Genomic DNA, 15,475 nt, shown 5'->3' with positions numbered 1-15,475 from the left:
GGGGTTAGGACTTCAACATATAAACTGGGGGTGGGGCAGGTTGGGACATGACTCAGGCTAAAGCAATCTCTGCCCAACTCTCTACACCTTCAGCCTTTCTGGGCTTCACTGTTCTACACACGTCTCCTATATTGCATAGAACTGAACTCCACATTCTTTGTAAATACGAGTCTCTTAACAGGTGAGTGGGACAATTTACATTTATTGTTAAGGTTATATGTTTGGTCAAATTTGGGGACTCATTTTGTTGTTTCCTAAGCCTTTGCTTTGGGACATGATGGGAAAATCTTACAGGTACACATGGCAGAGTAAGACATGATCATAGTTGAAAGTGAAGACAATCTAATCAGAAAGGTTTAATATTTATCAGCTAACGTTGAGGCTCAAGTCATGAGTGGGACATGCAGGAAGGCTGAAAGGGATGGTAATTAGTATTCCTCTCCTTGTTTATCCTCTCCTACTGAAGAATCCACACCAACCTCCTCATAACCCTACTCAAAAGCAACCATGTCCGCACAGGCCTCAGAAAACTCCCCTTCCTCCATGCCATCACCCACCTACTAGTGAACAAAGGGACACTTGGCATTCACCAGGTCATACTTGTGGTCCAGGCGAGCCCAGGCCTCAGCAATGGCTGTGGTGTTGCTCAGCATACACACAGCTCACTGTACTTGGGCCACATCTCCACCAGGTACCACAGTGGGGAGGCAGGTAATTAGCACCAACTTTGAAGCCAGTGGAGCAGCAGTCCACAGACTTGATCCTGCACAGGTCTTGATGGGGGCATGGCAGCAATGACACCTTTAGGAACATGATGCCACAGCATGACAGGCAGCAAGCCATGTATTTACCATGGTGGAGGTTACATTTCACCCCCTGGTTGGCTGGCTCAAAGCATGCATTGGTGACCTGTTCTATAGAAAGCTGTTCATGGTAGGCTTTATCAGCAGAGATTACAGGGCATATGCAGCCAGAGCAAAGTGGATGCAGGGTTAGGGCACCAGGTTGGTCTAAAATTTTGTCAGATCAACATTCAGGGCTTCATCAAATCAGGGACAAGCAGTGATTTAGGAATTCAATAGCAAGGTTTCTAGAACAGACTCCACAGATGGACTCATTGCCATGAAGGCAAAATCAGACTGCTCCATGGTGGGATGGGTAGTGAAGATGGAGTTGTAGAGCACAACTACATCTGTGGACATCTGGGGGGCTGGGTAAATGGAAAACTCCAGCTTGGACTTCTTCGCATATCAACAGAGAGAGGGAGGTGGACCCAGAACCAGCTCCCCCTTCAAAGCTGTGGAAACCAAGAAACTCTGAAGACATGTGCACTCGTCAGCCAGTTTCCAAAATCGGCCCAAGACAAGGTCAATGATCTCCTTGCCAGCAGTGTAGTGCCCTAGGGAGTTGTTATTAGCAGCCTGTGAGGACCTGCTCAGGGTGAAAGAGCTGATGGTAGGTGCCAGTGCAAAATTCATCAATGATGGTGGGTTCTGGATTTACAAACACTGCCCTGGACACACGTTTGCCAGCACCCATCTCACTGAAGAAGATGCAAGAGCCATCCCCTCCCCCAGTGGTCTTCTCACTTGGCATCTGACCATCAGGCTGGATGCCATGTTCCAAGTAATATGGCTCCCAGCAGGCACTGCCAATCTGACCACCAGCCTGGCCAACAGGAATGAAGATGCCCTCATACATGGTGGCTACAGCTTAGCAGGCACCGGCTACAGAAGCAGACACTGGGTCCTGGTTACTGTTGCCAACAAACTAAGAGTCAAGGTAAGTCGCACACTCGGGCACTCATATTTTTGTTCTTATTCCCTTCTCTTGATATTCCATTGTGTAATCTGTTTTGCTATAATGCCACCTTGATTTTTCCTCCTTTTAATAGTTTTTTTTGTTTGTTTGTTTCTTTGGTTTTTGGTTTGTTTGTTTTTTTGCCTAAATGAAAGACTTTGTCTTCAAGGGCCAGTAAATGTTCTTGGATACGTGTCAATGCTAATCATTCTGTATCAGTTTTCTCTGGGCCACAGTGCAGCCTTTTCATTTGGAGATTCAAGTCTTATTTAATTCTCCAAAGCATTTTACTGAGTATCATCTCCAGGCTTCTTCTTAAAGGATACCAATAATGCATACGCTGCAATTCTTTTGCCTTCCAGATCTTTCGGATTCTCTTTCATCTGTTCTATGTTTGTTCATTTCTAGTCTATTTTTGCTTGCTTTTCTTAATCCTGTTTCCCTCTTCATCACGGATGTCAGCAGTGCCTGTTCTTCTTTGCATTTATTCCCAGGTGCTTGCATTTCAATGGCGGCTTTATTTTTCTCTTCTGCTTCCTTCCTGAGCTCTAGAAGTTCTTGTTTCATCTCCATCTGTGATGTCCCTATTATTTTCCCCAAGCTCTCACTTGCTCTGCTTACACCTGTTTTGTTAACTTGCCTTAATTCATAGCCATTTACTTACTCATCATTTTCAACATCTTGGTGGCCACTTATTATTGTGAAGAACCCTTTCCGCCATACATACATCTGTCCCTCCCCCATGCCTTTTGTCTTATACCATCTTTACATGGAACCTGTTCTGGTTGCCTTTGTGCACTCATCTGTCAATTACATACACTCTTCTGGGACTTTGGAACTAATTCATGTTGGGAAGGGTCAGGGCAGTACTTCCAGGCTAGCAAAAATTCTCCCTGGTTCAGGGAGAAACGCATCATGACAAGGTTGTATATGCAATTAACTTTAGCTTTTCCCTCTCTCCAGCCAACAAACACAAGCATCTACAGCACAAGGCATAACTTGGCTTCTCTTCCACCCACCTCACCAGGAGACAGACAAAAATGGCATTTCTACAGTTTTTTTTTTTTTTAATTCAACTCTGCCTTTCCCATTTCTCTGTGTGATGAAGTAAGGTCTAGGGATCTAGGTTCCCTACCACCACAAGTAGATGCCATTCCTATGATTCCAAAGAAGAAGAAATTGGTTTTGCCCCCTCAGAACGCCATCTGTGTAAGAAAATGTTTTCCTTCCAACTGTGTCTGAAATCTACACCTACAAACACCCCTTCCGGGAGCCTTCCTGGACCTGTACTTGATCTTTACTGCATTGGCAGCTCTCCACATGTATTATCTTTTGCAGGTTAGTCTTTAGTTTTATCAAAGGTGACATTCTTATTTCTGCCCTCCATTTTTCTTTCTGGAAAATTCTAAGAAGTATAGAAAAATATCTTTAGTATGTCCTGTTAAATCAAAGCCCCAGTATTTATAAAAGGTATAGATTAAAGTGAACACAAAGATTAACTTTAGGGGGAAAATGTGCTCGCAGGTAGACATGTATCCTGAGAACTGATCATGGAAGGGAGGGAACAATTAATTTATCAGTGCCTCAGCTGAGGATAAAAGAACCCATGTTCGGACTATGTATATGCTAGTCCCTCCCTGTAAACTCATTTCCCCCCAGCACCAGTGTTTTGTCTTATACCACCCCTTAGAAACTTTGGTACTCAAAAGGTGGTCCGTGGACCAGCAACATCAGCCTCAGATGGGAGCTTGTTAGAGATGCACAATCTTAGGCCCTAACTCCAGCTCAAAATAGGAATCTGCATTATAACAAGATTCCTAGGTGACTCACATACACAGTAAGTTTGGGTAGCAGAATCTGGTCTCAGCTCTAGTATCCCTTCCCTCCGCTGACCCAGTCATCTGAGGCTCCTTTGTTGCACACTCCAAAGACATTTCTTCTGAGCTCTCACTCTGTAATTATCCATTTACTAGAATATGTTTAGAAAAACATATTCATCTGTATATCCCCCACTAAGGTAGTGCCAAGCTCCCTAACTATCCCACAACCAATAAATAAATATTTGCTGAATGAGTAAGTGCATGTCTACCATATTCTATTTATGTCTCAAGCCATCTTCAGTGCCCATTGGCCCTTGCTTATTCTCCCTTCAGTGGCCTCCATGCATCAACTCATCCATGTCTATATCCACCTGCTAGAACTGAGCAAGGAAACAAAGGAATGAATGGTATCTCAGAAAATCCAAGAAATCTCATCATTCAGTGCCATTTTCCAACATCTTACGTACTTGTAAACAGCACAAAGAGATCCTGTTACCTGAGTGTTATTTTGGAAAATCTAATCATTATTCCTGTGTGGGAAGGGAAGACATTTCCCTGGCACTGGAGCAGACACCCAGCGCCCACAGCCCCAGCTCAGAGAGAATGTGCTGTAGCAGGAAGGTCCCAGTGACAGAGGAGGGGCCAGACGGGGTGGGAGACACTGAGAGGAGCTTCCCCTGCTGCTGTGCTCACACTCAGCTCCAGTAGTGCAATTGTTCCTGTCTACTGCCCTCACCAGGTGTAGGGGAAAGTGCCATTCTCAGCTGCAGGGGGCTGTTTTGATGAGCAAGGAATGAAAAGTGACAGCTTGAAACTAGTTTGCCTACGTGGATAATTAAACCTTTACTAAATATAGTAAGTTTAAAATGAATGTTCACAACACTGAAACAGAACATGCTAATTCTAAAAATACAGACTCCCTTGCTGTGGAAGTCCTCTCAGGAAAAGGGGACAGTGAAGTGCAACGATGATTTCATCCCTCCTGACCTCCACCCCCTAACCAGTGAGCCAATGTGTTCCAAGAGGAGGGTCACCACATGGCAGGGGGAGAAGCCAGAGCTGTTAGCAGACACTCCATGAAACTCTGAGGAAACTAATGGTAGAAAATCAAGGAAGGAGAAGTGATAAGGTAGAAGTGCTCTCTGTGGGATCCTGCCCGGCACCAAATCAAGCCAACAAGCTCTTGTTTTTTTAATCAATAAATGCAAATCTCGAGTTCATATGGGAAAGAAATTTCATTAGCTTTGCATTGGAGTCCATGATGCATTTTGTTAGAAAGGACATTCCAGTTAGAAAAACTTTCTTTGAGGAAAGTAAACTTTCTAGGGAGGAACTTTCCTGAATGATTTAATCACAGATGACCTTGACTCTCTATGACCTCAAAAGCGATTACACCCAGATCTCAAAGAAAGCTGTTCTTTGATCATAAAATTCTCCTTTGCAATTTACGTGGTGTAATAACCTGTCCACAAAGCTTCAAAGAGTTGTCTTCACTTGGTATTCTTGTCTTCCCAACCTGCTCTCTCTGGAGCCCACTGCGACCAGAGTCAAAGTGTGCATCATAGGCATAATGTCCCCATGTTGTTCCTTCCAGTGGTCAGCCCCTAGTTGTGCCAGGAGCATGTGGCAAGGCTGGTCACCCCCTTCCTGAAAGTCCTCACCTTTCACTCATCTGGTTCTCGATCCACCATTCCCTCTGATTCTCCTCTGACCTCAATAGGGACAACTTCACTGACACAGAAAGTTGCATTTTGTGGATATGTGACCTCATCTTCAGTGACCATCCTTTCTATTTTTGGAAGGCTTGAGTTTTCTTCACAGCAAAACCAAGTATGTGAATATGATACTTTGCTCTTCCAAAATGTAATGTGTCACTGAAAGTCACAGTGTCTCTTCAGAAGGCACCATCCTCAGGGGTCGCAGCACTGCTACATCCTCTGTGGTTCAACCTCAACCCTTCAACTTTCCAGTCTTCCCTCAGCACCAGTCCAGTGCAGTAGCTCAGGGGCACAGGTCTAGACAACAATAGCCAGTTAATTCTCTCCTGGAGAGAGGTGAACTCAGACATCCACATAAAACTCTGGCTACCCTCAGCCCAAAGGGTACAAAGCCAAAAATTTATTTCCTCCATAATTTCATGCCATGAAATTATTTGTACTGCTTATCACATCTATACTTAAAGATGTGATAAATACACATCTAAGAAATTATTCCAGAAGAGAAGACACCAAGAGTTTTGGTGTGTTTTTGTTTGTTTTTGTTTTTGAAGAATTGGGGGCAGGGAATGAGGAGGATTTGGGGCCAGGAAAACTCTTTTTCAGGGGTATAAAGGGCTACTGTGCTCCTCCCACTCTGTAATTCTCAATATAACAATCTGCCATCCTTCTTTTCAAGGAAAAAGGCCATGTTCACAATAAGCTCACTTCACTTTCTCCTGTTTTAGCACTTATGACATTCCTGACCTGTCCTCCAACTCCACAGGCAATAATCAAACCAGATCAATTGCAAGAAATTACAACAATTTTACACATTCTGAAACTAGCTGCATGACATTTCAATTGTTTTTTTGTTTTCCAAATATATCAATCGATAAGTTAGACTTTAAAGGAAATCCTGGTTGTTTCAAGAAGTCTTTTACCTCTGTGTGAAAATTACTTCATCTGACAAATGCTCAGCCATCTTCTGTAAATGGTAACTCATTTGTAATCTACAAGTTTATAGAGCTAAAGAATTCTTTTAGCATAACTTACATAAAAGACATTCTTAACCTCTAAAATTTAATGGGTGTTTTATATTGTGTTTACTTTTTCCATGGGAGCCAAGAAAGAAATCTAGCATGTCTGACACTTTTAAGAGATGTGCTTGTTCTGTATTCTTAATCCAATTCAAAATGTTCAAAGTTCAAGAGAAAGTGCTTAAAAGGAAGTAATTTCAATGTGTATTTATGCCACAATGACATTTGTAACATATGTATTATATAATGTATAATTTATAATTTCTAGAATTTACTTTGTAAAATTTTCAAATAGGCTCTATCAATATTTATGAGAGGGTGGAAGGAGTTGAGATATTATCTACTTTTTTTTAAATACTCCCTTTTTACAAGCATATGGTCAGTTCTTTGTTCATTGTCTTAGAGAAGTGATAAACTGAGGCAGAAAGCAGACAAGGCCTAATTTCCTAGCATTGATTTCTGAGTATGTGTGTGACAATAAACACTTAAGGCTAAGAAAATGAACTGAGGTCTTTACAAAGTGTCTGAGACAAACTAAAAAGGAAAAGAAAAGAATTTCTCACCTCACCCTACCACCACTCCAGAAGAAAATAAAAAGGCTTCTCTACAAAGGAGAGCAGAGCCTAGGGGCCAGGGTGTCCTAAGAAAAGGGTCCCCCAGAAAGACAGTGGCTGCAGCCAGCCTCCATGCAGGGATTCTGGATTCTCAGCCCTTCAGAAAAGTAGGAAACTGTACCGACACAGCCCTCCAAGTAGAGGATGACTGTAATAAGACAGTACACCACAGTAAAAATGCCATGCAGACAGGCACTGGGAGTGACTGGGCAGGCTTCTGCGAGGCCCAGGGACTCAGGACCAGGACGACATGTGTAGACAGTCATTCCCCCCAACAAGTGCTTAGGACCAAGTCATCTTCAACATTATCCACATTTCCTAGAATCTGGGCTCCAAGTGTGAAATGAGAGAAAAGGTCGACCCAGCCCTGACTGCCATTGTCAGACACAAGCAGAATGGGGGGTGAGAAAAGAAATTATGATGGATTATAGGGAGAACACCAGCATATGTGGACGGAAACTCATACCCACTATCAAGGAAATAGTTAATCTTCATAATTTGTTTTTCAACTAAGCAGACAGTGACCTTATTTATTTCATTGACCTTATCTACTTCTATTGCATTATGAAACCAGTACACTACGAGAAAACCTAAAATCTACAAATGTTTATGTTTATGCAGTATTCTCACTACTTGAAGGTCAGGAGTCAAAGTTTATGATCCCGCAGATAAAAACATTAAGACATAAAAAGCAAACAAAGCAGGTGAGTGAAAGAACTGAACGTAGTTCTGTTTTATTTTTGATATATCGTGTCGTCCTCAGAAAGTATTCCAACCACTGTATCATGAGACATCCTAATGGCCAATATAAGTATTGTTTAACTAACTGTCTGGCATCAGTAAGTCTAAAGACATTTGCTTTCTCTTGTTGAACATAGCCACAGGGGGAAACCCTGCTAAAAATCAGACATAAAATCTAAATGTAGGTTGTTGAATTTTCAACTTCAGCAGAAGTCAAAATCTTGCCCAGGCTCTTATGTGAAAATGACAGCACAGATTTGGAAAGAATGAAGTCCTAGAATGTGGAAAGACCACAGCTAGTTATACTGAAATGAAACTTACAAACCTGAAGGGCCAGGTCCCCCTGAATCCTCCCTATCAGTGGAAGTAGCCTGCCCTCTTTTGTCTGGGGACATCAGCCTCTTGTAGCCACTCTCTTCTCCAAAAGCATAATTCTCATCAGGCTTCAGGGTGTCAGGCACACAATGTAACACGGGAGCAAAGAGCTCACTCTCCAAAAGAACTCAAAGATTTTGCTAAATTATTGGCATAAATCTAAAAAATACACGTGGAAGTAGATTCTAAGAGTGTTAGAATAGGAGGACCAAACAATGTTAGATTGGGCTACATTCATTGATAGGAGTGTATTTACTAGAGATTCTGAATTTAATGTGTTAGCTCATGTAGAGAGAAATGGCTATAACAACTGATGTGGCTGGTTGACTGAAACTTGGTCTCAAAAGTGGTCTACATTTAATGAGGTTGAAATATCAGGGAATACCAAAGCTTAGATAGATAGGAACGTTCAAGCAGGTTTATCATGTGTTACCTGCACAGTCCCAATTATATTCCCCAAGGCTCAGAATATACTCACTTCATTGAACATTGATAAGTATATAATTGGGTAGAGCACCTGTATCCTCAAAAAGATTGCTCACCTTGCAGACCAAGAGTGACCATGAAGAGTTTCATTGATAGGAGACCCCTGATGTCAATGAGAGGATAGGATTCCAGAGGGAGAGAAGGCATGAGGCAGCAATTTACCACCAAAGACCAGGAGAACACACTCACAATGAAGGGGACCAGGGACATAATGGTGATCTGTTAACAGGATTTAGCAAGAAAAAACTCTAGGTCTGGTGGCCAAGTACCTGGCTTGAGTTGAAAGGGAAAAGGTATGGGGAAGACTTCTCAAAGAGGGCATAGTGGGAAGAAATTTGTCTTGTATGTGAATTCCTACCCAAGGGCATCCGCTATGGAAGTTCTTTTAAAAAATTTTTTTTAATGTTTATTTTTTAGGGAGAAAGAGAGATAGAGCATGAGCATGGAAGGGAGACACAGAATCTGAAGCAGGCTCCAGGCTCTGAGCTGTGAGCATGAAGCCCAACATGGGACATGAACTCACAAACTGCAAGATCATGACCTGAGCTGAGATTGGATGTTCAACTGACTGAGCCACACAGGCACCCCATCTATGGAAGTTCTTTAAAACCATGCTGGCTGACACCAGTCACATTCCTTCCCAAGATATTCCAGTGTTACTCAAAGGCCCCCTGAGCTTAGTGGCCAGAGTATCAGGGTTGGAGGCTCTGAAAAAACAAACCAGATGTCTCCTTAGTAAGGCTGACCTGGCTACAATTACTGCCTATTTTCTCATCAGCCAATAGCAGAGATCAACACTGAGCCCCTGATGTGGTACCATTTACCAGGGGAACCAGCCAGCCACCTGGTAACAGCTTCATTACCTTGGACTTATTTCCATTAAGGAAAGGATGGGGATTAATCCTCACTGTACTAAACCCATACTCTGGATAGGGATTGGTCTTTCTGCCCGTAACACCCCTGTAAAAACCACCCATGAACTCAAAAAAATGCCTCATCCACCATCATCGTATTCCACACAACACTGCTTCTGATCGACTTATTTCATAGCAAATTAAGTACAACAGTGGACTTATGCCCAACTAATCCTATGTTATTTCCATCACATATACCATTGCCCAGAAGCAACTGGGCTGATTCAAACCCTGGATGGCTTACTGACCACTCAGTTATAGCTCTGTTTGGGACAAAACACTGTGAAAGACTAAAGTTTATGCCTTGACTGAGACTTCATATGGTGCTCTCTCCCCCATAACCAGAATACATGGAACTGGAACTTAAAGGGTGGAAATAAAAGCAGCTCTTCTCACTAAATACTTAACAATCCTTTTGCAGAATTTTTGCTTCCCTTCCCAGCCACTCTGAGCACTGCTGACTTGGAGGTCTAAGTTCTCAAGGAGGCAGCACTTCTACCAAGGGACCTAACAATGGTTCCATTAAACTGTGGGGGGAAAAGGCCACTTTGAACTCCTTATGCCACTCAGTCAACAGAGAAAAAAAGAAGTACCTCTATTGGCTGAAATGATTCTGTTTACCAAGAGAACTGGGGATGCTACTTAACACTGGAAGCAATGAGGACTATATCTGACATACAAGGGACCCTCTGGAAGCAGCAGCAAAGTTAATATTAAACTATAGGAATCAACTTTTTCAAAACTGCAATTATTGAGAACTCAGACCCTTACAATGAAGGTTTGGGTCACTTAGCCAGGTAGAGAACCCTGATCTAAAGGCAATGAGAACAAGGGCAGGCAGTAAAAGAGGCCAACCACAGATAGTAATGACAGCCTCTTAATTACTGAAATAAGAACTGTATAGTTTGTATTTTCTCTTTGTATGCTGTTTGTAGGAGTTTATATTAACCATTTGTCTTTTTTCTTCCTTTCTTCCCTTCACTATTTTATATATAAGTTGTTTAACTTAGCCTGTAGATAAGAGAACACCCAATGGGATTGTGACTGAATTTGGAAAATAAGTAATACAGGCAGCTAAGGATACAAATGGCTGTTGAGATTTTATGTCTCCTCATTCAGAGGAAGGGGTGAGAACTTCTGCACTTCTCTGAAGAACAGAGCTGGCTTTGCGATGTACAAAAGTTCCAATGTGGGGATGCCTGGGTGGCTCAGTAGGTTGGGCATTAGACTTCAGCTCAGGTCATGATCTCACGGTCTGGGAGTTTGAGCCCCGCATCAGGATCTGTGCTGACAGCTCAGAGACAAGAACCTGGTTTGGATTCTGTGACTCCCTCCCCCACTTGTACTCTCTCTCTAAAACAATAAACATTAAAAAAATTTTTTTAAAGTGGCACCTGGGTGGCTCAGTTGGTTAAGTGTCCGACTTGGGCTCAGGTCACATTCTCACTCTTTGTGGGTTTTAGCCCCGCATCGGGCTCTGGGCTGAGAGCTCAGAACCTGGAGCCTGCTTCAGATTCTGTGTCTTCCTCTCTCTCTGCCCCTCCCCCACTTGTACTCTCTCTCGCTTTCTCTCAAAAATAAACATTAAAAAACACTAAAATTGTTTTTTTTTAACATTTACTTATTTTTGAGACAGAGAGAGACAGAGCATGAACAGGGGAGGGGCGGAGAGAGAGGGAGACACAGAATCTGACACAGGCTCCAGGCTCCGAGCTGTCAGCACAGAGACCAACGCAGGGCTCCTACTCACGGACTGTGAGATCATGACCTGAGCCGAAGTCAGACGCTTAACCGACCGAACCACCCAGGCGCCCTGAAAAAAAACACTAAAATTGTTTTTAAAAAAGTTCAAATATTTATCAAAGGATGTGTGTGGAGACTAAGGTGCCATAGGAGTTCACTGCCAGTCATTGATTTATTACCTCCCAACTCCAGATCCACCCTTCCCTGCCCTACTCTACACCCTGGGAACACCTCTCCCTGGACAGCCGGTGCCATATTCTGTTTAGTTGGTACAATTCAAGAGGAGAAACAGCAAGGTATAACAGAATGAACATTCTTCCATTCTTCCTGGGTCTTCTGTCACCAGCTGCATGTAGGAGACCCAGTGGCACCTGCCCTCGGGCAAATTTCACCAGCTCCCAATGAGGGCTTCCAAATGAATTTCACTTCCATCCCAGGAGACCTCTTTCTTGCCAGCAATATGTAGAACATCCAGTGGTACTCCCCTTCCAGCAGATTTGCCAAACCATAGTAGGCACTTTCCTGCTCATGGTACTAGACCGCTGGCACCCCAAAAGACAGCTGACTGTTCAGCAGCCTTGGCCGCTGACACTTGAAAGAATTGCACTAGGCAGCGGGCTATACCAGCCTGTCCTTCTCCAGTGACATCTGGATCTCAGCCTTGGGATGAGGGTGAGTGAACCATCCCCAAATGAATTCCTTCCTTGAGGACTGACTGTCAGCTCTACATGGAGTAGCCACAGATACTTTATTATGTGGTAGTTATCGTAGCTACTTCCTAACTTGGTATTCCTGTTTTTTAGAGTATAATCTACCCCTTTTGTAATTAAACAGGTTTTTCTAACTAATAATTCTCCATATTAAATTTTCCCTATTCAAATTACTGGTGTGATTTTGGTCTCCTCTCTGGACACTGAGTGATACAGTTCCCTTGAAAAAAGAATCCCTTTTAGAAAAGTTCTAATTTTTCTAATTTCCCCCCCCACAAATGAGTATCATCAAAACATTACAGCACTTTGAACAGTATGTTTCACAGTTGGAATTATAATATTTGCCTTTAAAAAAAATGTAGTGTTTATTTTTGAGAGAGAGAGAGACAGATCGAGTGCAAGCGGGGGAAGGACAGAGAGAGAGGGAGACATTGAATCCGAATCAGGCTCCGGGCTCTGAGGTGTCAGCTGACTGAGCCACCGAGGCACCCCTAAAATTCAGAAAACAGTCTGACAGTTGCTCAAAATGTTAAACATCCAGTTCCCATATGATCCAAAAATTCTACTTCTAGGCAACACATGCAAGAGAAATGAAAGCATACACCACACAACTTGTCCATGAATGTTCATAGTAGCATGATTCATAACAGCCAAAAAGTAGAAACCATCCAAATATCCATCAACTGGTGAAAAAAATGTGGTATACACATAAAATAGATTATTTAGCCGTAAAAGGGATGAACATAGGGCACCTGGATGGCTCAGTCGGTTGAGCATCTGACCTCGCCTCAGGACAGCACAGAACCTGTTTTGGATCATCTGTCCCTTTCTCTCTCAAAAATAAAAATAATTAAAAAAAAATCAACATTAAAAAAGAGGGAAGAATAGATTTACATGTTTTAACATGGATGCATCTTTAAAGTTTCATGCTAACTCAAAGAAATCAGAGCCAGTTATCAGAGACCATACATTGTAGGATTCCATTTGAGTGACACTTCAAGGACAGAGTAATCTATACAGACAGAAAGTTAATTAGCGTTGCCTAAAGCTGGGGCAAGAGGAATGAGCAGGAATGGGGACATACAGCTAATGGATATGGGATTTCTCATGGAAAAGTTCTCAGATTGTGGTAATCTGTACAACTCTGAAAAATATACTCAAAACAGTGAACTGTACACTTTGAATACATCAATTTAAATGTATGTGAGTTATGTCGTAATACAGCAGTTTTGAAACTCTGCCTTCTAAAAGTGGCTTTAGCTCTGCCAGCGTAGCTCCTGAAATGTATCCAAGGGAAGCGAAAATAAAACCAAGAACTAAACCCAATAAATCACAAAAACTTTTAACATTTTATCTATTCCTTGGTTTCATTTGATTTGCTTTTAATAAAAATTGTTTTTGAAAAACTTCTGAGAGGAGAGTGGATGACTTTTCTCAGAGGTTTTGTAATAGGCTGTTTCATCCAATTGCCTGAAGGGTATGCTTTGTGAATGTGATTTAATGATTCTAAATCAATGGTAAAGATCACCTCAAAAGAGCTAATAACCAGGAAAGTGTGATGGAAAATGCCACAGGGTGTCCCTCTGGTTCCAGCTCTTTGAAGAGAGACTAGAGCTTTGGAAGGCACCTTCACCACCCTGGACCTCTCTGCTCATCTGTACTATCAGCATGTTGAGAGAAATGGTCTCTGAACATCTGTGTCCCCAACATTCTGGGAGGCTGAGATTTTGTTCTGGGGGGGGAGGGGGGGGAAATGTAAGCAAATTTTGCAAATGAAAGCAGACTTCTGTTGAATACTTTGGTGTGATGGCCTACATGAGTATCAAATATGCCCAGGGCCATGATCCCTCGAGGGTCACCAGAGAGGCTCTTCTTTAGGAAGCCAGACAAACATCAAGGACAGGCTAGATGGCAATCAAAAAGTAAACTGGACTCTTCAGATTGAGGACCTTTGAATGAGGTTACAAAACTTGATGTACTTGTTGCCAGTTTTCCTAAGTAGCTAATTCCTTTTTTTTTTTTTTTTAATAAAAGCTTCTGTAGTTATTCCTGTACCTCAAGAAAAGTACAAGAAAATACAGTTACTTCCTTTCTCCTATTTCTTCTTTGTGTGCAATGAAAGATTCCCCCTAAGAGCTCTCCATCTTAACTCCAAATGGACAAGCTAAATCTAATTCTAATTGCTACTCATATTAACTAATCTCACATTTAAATCATGCTGATGCCATTTTATCAAGGCTTTGAAAATGGCTTAAGCAATTTGTTTACTTCAGTGAACTGTAAGCTAGCTGTTGCTCAAGGATTTTTCAATTTTATTGCTTCAAATTTCACCTCACTTATTTTCCTAGGTATGCACAATGGTCAGATGCTCATTGAATGAAAACCTTCAACCCAGAAGACAGAAAGGGGACTAGACAACCTTTATCGGATATAAAATAAAAAATTAAATATCCACTATTAATATGCTTTCATATGTACAATATAGGTAGAATTTGTATGTAGAGTATAAAAGTATATCAAGACAAGTATGTATAGGATATTTGGATACAGATATACATTAATGCCATAAGATACAGACATACAGTAAAAAGTAAATACTTCTTTTAAATGAAAAAAATACAACAAAGTACAAATGTGTAAAAAGTTATAAAGATAACAAGTGTTAGAAAATTTGGGGGAAAAATGTATTTTTATTAGTTGCCTGATACATTTCTATAATACTTTTATTCCTACGGTTTTAGCTGAATACTTGCTGGGTGCCTTGTCCTAGGACAACATTTTACAAAACATTAAGAACCATCTCTTTTGTCCATTGTACGTTCTGTTGGGTTCTCTGTCAGTATGACAGGATCATGATTCTGGAAAAAGTCATTAAACATTGTTGAATGAAATATTGCTCACCCTAACAAGTCCCAACAAAAAAGGGCAGGTTGTATCAAAATCAATAACCTGGTCATAATGCAGTCTTGACATTCACACCCTTCTGTTGACTATAAAACTTGGCTGTGTCTACAGTGTCATATTCATTTTCCATCTGCTTTTTCACTTTATCTTGTTTCTTTGCCCTATCTTCATGATTTTGAGCATCAGAGCTTTTAGTTTATATAGTGACATGGTTTTTTAATTTTGAAGCTTATGCTACCTTCTTTCATCCAATTTTTGTTTTTTCTCTCCCTCTAGGGAGACTTCTGTCATATCAATAGTGTCATAAATTATTTAATAACTTAAATAATATCAAGTATAAAATATCTAACTTCTACAACATAATTCATCTGTCATCAGAACCTAACAAAAACAAGAGCTGGCAAACTCTTGAGTTAATAAAGGGTCACATAGTATATACTTTTCAGCACTGAGGGCCTTACAGTCCATCTTAATGACACAACTCTACTTTCACAACACTAAAATAGCCACAGACATTATGTAAATATATGGCCATGACTTTGTTCCAGCAGTAACCTGGATTTGGTCCCCAGTCCATAGTTTGTCAAACCTTACCCAAGAGCAATTTTAAGGTTTATTTATTTTTGAGCAAGAA

The 15,475-nt window shown here is 41.5% G+C and overlaps 1 pseudogene; it reads right to left on the bottom strand.

Annotated features, from left to right (window-relative positions):
* Positions 1–428: 428 nt before the first annotated feature.
* Positions 429–1,701, bottom strand: LOC112860881 (tubulin alpha-1C chain-like; annotated as a pseudogene).
* Positions 1,702–15,475: the final 13,774 nt, after the last annotated feature.

This window comes from Puma concolor, chromosome A1, assembly GCF_028749965.1.
Source record: "Puma concolor isolate L17-30 chromosome A1, mPumCon1.1.hap2, whole genome shotgun sequence".
Classification (NCBI taxonomy): domain Eukaryota; kingdom Metazoa; phylum Chordata; class Mammalia; order Carnivora; family Felidae; genus Puma; species Puma concolor.
The sequence above is the reverse complement of the archived record's forward strand: the minus strand, read 5'-3'. Positions and strand labels throughout refer to the sequence as shown.